The sequence below is a fragment of the Mustelus asterias genome, chromosome 29, assembly GCF_964213995.1.
Source record: "Mustelus asterias chromosome 29, sMusAst1.hap1.1, whole genome shotgun sequence".
Lineage (NCBI taxonomy): Eukaryota > Metazoa > Chordata > Chondrichthyes > Carcharhiniformes > Triakidae > Mustelus > Mustelus asterias.
Genome location: NC_135829.1, coordinates 14151505 through 14161225, shown reverse-complemented (window position 1 = coordinate 14161225; position 9721 = coordinate 14151505).

Genomic DNA, 9721 nt, shown 5'->3' with positions numbered 1-9721 from the left:
AGTCACTTTGGACTATATTTTCTCCCCTGTTTAATAATTTAACCAGAAAGCACAGATGAGTAAAATTGAGGCTAATGTTAGTCGAAAGCGCTTATGTATTATTTATCTGTATTTAGTACAGCTACCCTCCAAAATTAGATTGAATCTTTGTGTAAGAATGAGAGAAAAGGGCAGCTTCTGACTTACAGATGAACTTGCAGAATCGTCCTCTGGCTGAACGATCAAGAAAGACTTGCATTGATATAGCACTTTTCATGACCTCTTGCTTGTCCCAACCCAAGTAGGAAACAAGGAACCAGACAATCCACCCACAGCAAGATTCCGCCAACAGGAATATGATCATCGCTTTGATAAACTGTTGGGTTTTTTGTTCACGTTGCTTGAGTGATAAATGTTGGCCTAGATGTGGTTGGCCTGGTGGGCACGGTTGGCACAGTGGTTAGCACTGCTGCCTCACAGCACCAGGGACCTGGGTTCAATTCCTGCCTCGGGTCACTGTCGGTGCGGAGTCTGCACATTCTCCCTGTGTCTGCGTGGGTTTCCTCCGGGTGCTCCGGTTTGCTCCAACAGTCCAAAGGTGTGCAGGTTAATTGGATTGGCCATTCTAAATTGTCTCTTCGTGTCCAAAGATGTGCAGGTTAGGTGGATTGGCCATGCTAAATTGCCCCTTAATGTCCAAAGATGTGCAGGTTAGGTGGATTGGCCATGCTAAATTCCCCCTTAGTATCCAATGATGTGCAGGGAAGGTGGATTAGCCATGCTAAATTGCCCCTTACTGTCAAATAATGTGCAGGTTAGGTGGATTGGCGATGCTAAATTGCCCCTTAGTGTCCAAAGATGTGTGGGTTAGGTGGATTGGCCATGCTAAATTGCCCCTTAGTGTCCAAAGATGTGCAGGGTAGGTGGAATGGCCATGCTAAATTGCCCCTTAGTGTCCAAAGATGTGCGGGTTAGGTGGATTGGCCATGCTAAACTGTCCCTAAGTATCCAAAGATGTGCGGGTTAGGTGGATTGGCCATGCTAAATTGCCCCTTAGTGTCCAAAGATGTGCAGGATAGGTGGATTGGCCATGCTAAATTGCCCCTTAGTGTCCGAAGATGTGCGGGTTAGGTGGATTGGCCATGCTAAATGTGTGTGTGGGGTTATGGGGATAGGGTGGGGGAGAGGGGGCCTGGTTAAAATACTGGGTGGAATTTTTCCATCCCGCCTGCCAGGGGAATCGTAGTGGGCGGGACACGGACCATGCAAAGGTCCGTTGACCTCGGGCGGGATTTTCAGGTCTTGGAGCGACCGTAGCCGGAAAATCCCGACCAATCAGTCAGAGAGTCAGCGCGGACTCAAAGGGCCAAATAGCCTTTTCTACACTGTAGGTATTCTATGATTCACTCATATTGAGTGCAGTTAGCAAACACTGTGCCGAGGATGGGGGGTGGGGGAGGGGGGGTCAGGCGAGGTGGGGGGTTAGTGTGGAAGGTGGGGGGGGGAGGGGGAGTGAGGTAGGACAGCGGAGTTAAGATTACAGGGGGAGGTGGGGAGAGAGGAGAGGGAGTGAGGAGAGAACTGTTCTATGAGGTGCCAAGGGCTACTAAGGTCCGTGATACCATAGCCAAGTAAGGGCGAAGGTCGCCGACAGGGGAAAGAACCAGCAAAAATAGAATTGCAGGTTATGTGTGGATGTTAGGTGAAGTTAATACAATCATATGTCAAATGGTGCAAAGAGTAGCAGCTCTATTTTCTTTATGAAGGAAGAAAGAAGCAGTTATCATCTCCCAAGCTCTGTAGGTGTTGCTTTAGAAGCCAAGTGTGATATAGATCACAACAGCGCCTGGCAGGAAAGGGGACTGATCTGGATCTCACAGAGCCCTCGAAACAACCCCTCAATTCCAAGTCCGTCCTCCCTCGTACCATAAGCACGATTAGTGGTCCTTGAATGGCGTGCTCGAGGGCTAAAGTAGCTGAAATTAGCCAGCAACACTTCGAATACTCAGGACTAAGACACGGTGGCACAATGGGTAGCCCGATCCCTGCAACCCCAGCATTTACCCCACTAATCCCCCTGATACTAAGGGGCAATTTAGCATGGCCAATCAACCTAACTCGCACATCGTTGGACTGTGGGAGGAAACCGGAGCACCCGGAGGAAACTCACACAGACGCAGGGAGAATGTGCAAACTCCACACAGACAATGAACCAGGTTCGATTCCCTTCTTTACTGTAGGGATTCTATGACTATGACTATCTCCACCCAATCTCACAGTCCAATGGTCTCCAACCAAGCATTTTAGCTTTCAGACTTTTCCAAAACTTTCCAAAATGAAAGAAAAGAATATGCCCTATTTTTAAAGTTTGCTGTTTGTTTTTTAGTGTCACAAGTAGGCTTACATTAACACTGCAATGAAGTTACTGTGAAAATCCCCTAGTCGCCACACTCCGGAGCCTTTTCGGGGTTACAGGGATAGGGTGACGGTTAGGGCCTGGGTAAGATGCTCTGTCAGAGAGTTGGTGCAGACTCGATGGGCCGAATAGCCTCTTCTGCACTGTAGGGATTCAATAATTCCATAATTCTATTCCAAAATCCCCTAGTCGCCACACTCCGGCGCCTGTTCGGCGTCAATGCACCTAACCAGCACGCCTTTCAGACTGTGGGAGGAAACCAGAGCACCGGGAGGAAACCCACGCAGACATGGGGGGAACGTGCAAACTCCACACAGGCAGTGACCCGAGGCCGGAATTGAACCCGGATCCCTGGTCCTGTGAGGCAGCAGTGCTAAACCACTGTGCCACCGTGCCGCCCTAAATGCAAGATGTTCTTCAATCTATTTGATCTCATCCATACAGATGACCAACCCTTGGCATCTTCCCATTCACTACTTCTTAGACAGCTCCAATGAATTGACCTTAACTGACCCTTAATAACCCGGGGGAAGGGTTGCACAGATTCAGGGTAAGAGATAGGAGGTTCAGAGAGTGGCGGGGATCTGGAACTCACTGCCTGAAGGCAGACACCACACCTCATCTAAAAAGTACTTGAATATGCACTTGAAGGGGCATAAACTACATGGCTATGGACCAAGAGTGGGATAGACTGGAAAGCTACTGATCAGGCAATGGGCCAAATGGCCATTTCCTGATTCTCTGACGTAAAAGACATTGGGCAGGATTTTCCTGCCCTTCCCGCTGAAGGGATTTTCCAGTCCCACCGAAGGCAGCCCCCACACTGCGGAGATTCCACCAGCACCATGAGTAGTCACGCAAAATGCCATAGACTTCGGGGGGACTGGAAGTTCCCGCTGACGGCTGATGGCAAACTGCTTCCGCTGCTGGAAGATGCCCCACACAGGGGGACTGGAAACCCCCACGCTTTGCATTTTCCTTCCTCACATTTAAAATCCAATTTGTGATTGCTTCTATTTAGGCACTTACAACTCAAGGGTTAGCTGAGGTAAATTATATCGGCATATTCAAGTTGAAGTTACATAATCACCTGAGGGGGGAATGGAATTGAAGGCTATGCTGGAAGAATGAGAAGAGGATGGATGGATCTTGTGGAGCATGAATACTAGCATAGACATGTTGGGCTGAATGGCCTGTCCCTGTGCTGCACATTCTAAGTAATTCAATGGATACCCTCTGGAACTCCCTCCTTACTGCAGTCCTCTCTATGATAGCCCCAAGGACTTGTACTGGGAAATCACTGATTGACCTCCCTGTAGGACGCGTTGAATACTAGCTCCCTGGGGATTGGTAATTAACTAACCAGATGGAGCTCGTATACTGAGCCCTGTATAAAGCAAGACCCTGAGTGGGTCCATTATTCCATTGTCCTGGTTGGGACCTGTTTGTGTTCACCTTACTTTATTTTGGGCAATAAAGCACTGTTCCTTTGCAGCTGACTCTTGGAGTTATTATACTTTCCACGCTCAATAGCTTCTGGAAAATCTAACTTCGATCACTATGTTTTTTACAGTAAGAAGTCTCACAACACCAGGTGTGTAAAAAAAAGCAACACTGCTTTTTACAGTTTAAGGTTTATTTATTAGTGTCACAAGTAGGCTTACATTAACACTGCAATGAAGTTACTGTGAAAATCCCCTAGTCGCCACACTCCGGCGCCTGTTCGGGTACACTGAGGGAGAATTTAGCACAGCCAATGCACCTAGCCAGCATGTCGTTTGGACTGTGGGAGGAAACTAGAGCACCCGGAGGAACATAGAAACCATACAGTGCAGAAGGAGGCCATTTGGCCCATCGAGTCTGCACCAACAACAATCCCACCTATCCCCACTTAGTTACCCTGCTAATCCCTTTAACCTATCACATCCTGGGACACTAAGGGTTAATTGAGCATGTCCAATCAACCTAACCTGCACATCTTTGGATTGTGGGAGGACACTGGAGCACCTGGAGGAAACCCATGCAGACATGGGGAGAACGTGCAGACTCCACACAGACAGTGACCCAAGCCGGGAATCGAACCCCGGTCCCTGGCGCTGTGAGGCAGCAGCGCTAACCACTGTGCCACCGTGTTGCCCCTATCTTTTATCCGCAACCACTCGCTTTCGCTCTCCTCCTGCTCTGGTCAGGCCTTCTACCCCGCACAAGGCCTTCAGGAGGTGTTGCTACATTGGAAGTGTTAAGAAATAAAGACTAAAAGTCCAATGCATTTCGTGGTTTCCTCCACATATCCTTAAAGAAAAGTCAGCTCAGGTCAGTGCACTTTACTCATCTTTGATACAGTAAGCAGGACAACACTCAGTGTTTGTATTCTGCATGTTGCTGCATTGGGAGGTTTATATAACTGGGAATCCTGACCTATTTTCCTTTTTTTTTTTGATCCCTTGATGTGTTGTGGACATTGCTGGCTAGGCCAGCATTTATTGCCCATCCCTAATTGCCCTTGAGAAGGTGGTGGTGAGCTGCCTCCTTCATCGATCATGGAATCCCTACAGTGCTGAAGGAGGCCATTCGGCCCACTGAGTCTGCACTGACTCTCTCACAGAGAATCGTACCCCACCTGCCCTATCTCTGTTACCCCGCGCAGTTACCCTGCTAATCCTCCCCACACTAAGGGGCAATTAATCATGGCCAATTCTGCGGGAGGAAACCAGAGCACCCAGAGGAAGCCTATGCAGACACGAGGAGAGCATGCAGACTCTGCACAGTCACCCAAGGCTGGAATTGAACCCAGGTTCCTGGCACTGTGAGGCAGCACTGCTAACCACTGTGTTACCACTGCCGGCCATTTGGTCTAGATACACCCACAGTGCTGTTACGGAGGGAGTTTCAGAATTTTTACCTTTCTAATCGGTTGTATAGCATAAAACAGGTAGCAGTGTAAGTTTTAATCTCTTCCAACTTCTTCCGTGGGGAAAAAGATACAAAAGTCTGAGGTCACGTGCCAACCGACTCAAGAACAGCTCCTTCCCTGCTGCCATCGGACTTTTGAATGGACCTACCTCGCACTAAGTTGATCTTTCTCTACACCCTAGCCATGACTGTAACACTACATTCTGCACTCTCTCCTTTCCTTCTCTATGAACGGTATGCTTTGTCTGTATAGCGCGCAAGAAACAGTACTTTTCACTGTATGTTAATACATGTGACAATAATAAATCAAATCAAATCAAATCAAATCAATATAATGAAAGCATTAAAGGTTCTATGAAATGTTACTTCATGAGATTTTAAAGGATGTTGACTTTAGAGGGGACTTATATAATCTGAAACTAAGAAGCACAATCATAGAAATCATAGAATCCCTACAGTGCAGAAGGAGCCCATTTGGCCCATCGAGTCTGCACCAACAACAATCCCACCCAAGCCCTATCCCCATAACCCCACACATTTACCCTGCTAATCCCTTGATCCTACGCATCCCCGGACACTAATCAGGGGGTTCATATTCAAAGAGGCCAACTCAATAGCCTTGTTGAAGTCATTACACCTATCTGCGACTTTCTGCACCCTCCCCTTTCCTTCTCCCCGATGTACTCTATGAACGGTATGCTTTGTCTGCATTGCGCGCAAGAAACAATACTTTTCACTGTATCCCAATACATGTGCCAATAATAAATCAAATCAAATCTCATCTCCCCTTGCAATTTTTCCAGCTGTCAGACAGGGCATTGGTGAGGCCACACCTGGAGTATTGTGTGCAGTTTTGGTGTCCTTATCTGAGGAAGGATGTCCTCAATATAGAGGGAGTACGGCAAAGGTTTACCAGGCTGATTCCCAGGATGGCAGGTCTGTCATATGAGGAGAGACTAAGTCGGTTAGGATTATATTCACTGGAGTTTAGAAGAGTGAGAGGGGACTTCATAGAAACTTATAAAATTCTAACAGGGTTAGACAAGTTAGATTCAGAAAGAATGTTCCCGATGGTGGGGGAGTCCAGAACTAGGGGGCCATAGTTTGAGGATAAGGGGTAAACCTTTTAGAACTGAGGTGAGGAGAAATTTCTTACCCAGAGAGTGGTGAATGTGTGGAATTCACTCCCACAGAAAGTAGTTGAGGCCAAAACGTTGTCTGATTTCAAGGAGAAATTAGATATAGCTCTTGGGGCTAAAGGGATCAAGGGGTAGATGGCGGAAGCACTAAACCAATATTTTGCCTCTGTCTTCACAGTGGAGAAAAATGACGATTTTCCAAAAACTGTAGTTAATACAAAGAAACTTGGTACAATAACCATCATCAGGGAGAAGGTGTTGATTAAACCAATAGGATTAAAGGCAGATAAGTCTCCGGGACCTGATGGCCTGAAACCTAGAGTATTAAAGGAGGTGGCAGCAGAGATAGTAGATACATTGGCTGTGATATTTTAGAATTCCTTGGATTCTGATAAGGTCCAGGTGGATTGGAATCACGCTAATGTGACTCCCCTATTCAAAAAGGGAGAGAGGCAAAAAGTAGGAAACTATAGGGTGGCTAGCTTGACCTCTGTGTTGGGGACGTTGCTGGAATCAATCATTGAGGAGGAGATAATTGAGCATTTGGAAAGACAAAGCTAAATCCATCATTGTCAGCACGATTTTACAAAGGGAAAGTCATGCTTGACAAACTTGCTTGAGTTCTTTGAGGACATAACCAGCAAGGTAGATAGTGGGGAACCTGTAGATGTGGTATATCTAGATTCCCAGAAGGCATTTGACAAGGCCACATAAAAGGCTGATCCAAAGGTGAGATCACAGGGGATTGAGGGTAGAGAACTAGATTGAATTGAGGATTAGCTGACTGACAGAAAGCGGAGGGTCGGGATAAATGCGTCCTTCTCTAGTGAAATGTAACTAGTGGGGTGCCGCAGGGGTCAGTCCTTGGACCTCAACTGTTTACAATCTATATAAATGATCTGCAAGCAGGGACAGAGTGTAACTGAGCAGAATTTGCGGATGATACTAAAATAGGTGGGAAAGTAGGCAGTGAGGAGGATATAAAGATTGTATAGACAGATATAGATAGGCTAGGAGAATGGGCCAAAATTTGGCAGATGGAGTTTAATGTGGATAAGTGTGAGGTTATCCTTTTTGGCAGAAAAAAATAGAAAGGCAAATTATTACCGAAATGGAAAGCAGATTCAAAATGTATCCGGGCAGAGGGATCTGGGTGTCTGTGTTCATGAATCGTAGAAAGTCGGTATGCAGGTGCAGCACGTAATAAAAAAGGCAAATAAGATGTTGGCATTTATTGCAAAGGGAGTGGAGTATAAAAGTAGAGAAGTGTTGTTGCAATTGTATAGGGTGTTGGTGAGACCACATCTGGAGGATTGTGTCCAGTTTTTTGAGGATGGATGTGGTGGCATTGGAGGCAGTTCAGAGGAGGTTCACCAGGTTGATTCCGGGGATGAAAGGGGTTGACGTATGAGGAGAGATTAAACAGTTTGGGCTTGTACTCGCTGGAGTTTAGAACGGAAAGAGGGGATCAGATCGAAGTATATAAAATTTTAAAAGGGATCGATAAAATAAATGTAGACCAAATGTTTCCCCTTGTGGGGCAATCTCGAACAAGAGGTCACAGGTATAGGTTGAGAGGCGGTAGATTTAAAACTGAGATGAAGAGGAACTACTTCTCGCAGAAGGGTGGTGAATTTGTGGAACTCGCTGCCCCATAGCGCGGTGGAGTCTGAATCATTGAATGGTTTCAAGAAGGAGAGAGATATATTTCTAATAAAAATGGGTTAAAGGGGTATGGGGAACAGCTGGGGAGGTGGATTTAAGACCAGGGAGAGTTCAGCCATGATCTGATTGAATGGCGGAGCAGGCTCGAAGGGCCGAATGGCCTCCTCCTGCTTCCAGTTTCTATGTTTCTACGAAATATATGTGGCAAGATTCAGCAGAATCTAACAAGAAAACCCCAGCTGGATATCCCTCTCTCCCCCACAACCCGCAGTCCCCCTCTCTCTTCACTGCTCTGGCTTCGGGCTAAGGCCACGATCTCTGGGTTACTAGTCTAGTAACACGATCGCACCTCACCACTGCCGCCTGCCTCTCCACGACTTAAACAGCTAAATCTTCAATGCAAGGACAGACATTTAAAACGGACAACTCAGGAGATCAGCTTGCAGGGTACAATTAGTGTTGTTTTCATTAAAGGAGGCGAAAGGACTTAGAAAGTCGAAGTCGGGAATGAATAAAATGGAGTACAATTCCACTGTGCAACATGCCCACGAGCTAAATAAATCCGAGGGCTTTTAAACTGAGCTGCAGCGAGATAATAAATTAAAGACATGAACAATTAATGATTCTGTAATAGCTCTGACTGACTTTGGCGCATCAAAGGAACATCTGCTTTCGCTTCTTAGACCTGGGCACAACTGAGCAAATGGCTCAGAAGGTAATAATGACAAATAGGAATTAGTGCAACCAATCTATTATGTTTTCTTAAATCTCAGGCTCCCTAATAGTATTATGGAAATGCTAGAAGCCAGCTCTCGAACGAGCAGGCGCTGCATTTACAATGTAGCGGCACACTGGTGGTTAACTCATTGCTACCCCCACCCACTGCCTACCCCCCCCCCGCCCCCCCCTCCCCACCCCACCTACCTACCTGGCAGATGAGAGTCATTGGGACTTGGGAGTCCTTGTTCAAGATTCTCTTAAGGTTAACGTGCAGGTTCTGTCGGCAGTTAGGAAGGCAAATGCAATGTTAGCATTCATGTCGAGAAGACTAGAATACAGGAGCAGGGATGTACTTCTGAGGCTGTATAAGGCTCTGATCAGACCCCTTTTGGAGTATTGTGAGCAGTTTTGGGCCCCATATCTAAAGAAGGATGTGCTGGCCTTGGAAAGGGCAGTAAGAAGTCTCACAACAGCAGGTTAAAGTCCAACAGGTTTATTTGGCAGCACAAGCGTTAGTCGTCTCGCTCCTTCTTCAAACACAACTCCTCACTCACCTGAAGAAGGAGATTCCGAAAGCTTGTGCTGCCAGATAAACCTGTTGGACTTTAACCTGGTGTTGTAAGACTTCTTACTGTGCTTACCCCAGTCCAACACCGGCATCTCCACATTTTGGAAAGGGCCCAGAGGAGGTTCACAAGAATGATCCCTGGAATGAAGAGCTTGTCGTATGAGGAACGGTTGAGGACTCTGGGTCTGTACTGGTTGGAGTTTAGAAGGATGAGGGGGGATCTTATTGAAACTTACAGGATACTGCGAGGCCTGGATAGAGTGGATGTGGAGAGGATGTTTCACGAGTAGGAAAAACTAGAAACAGAGGGCACAACCTCAG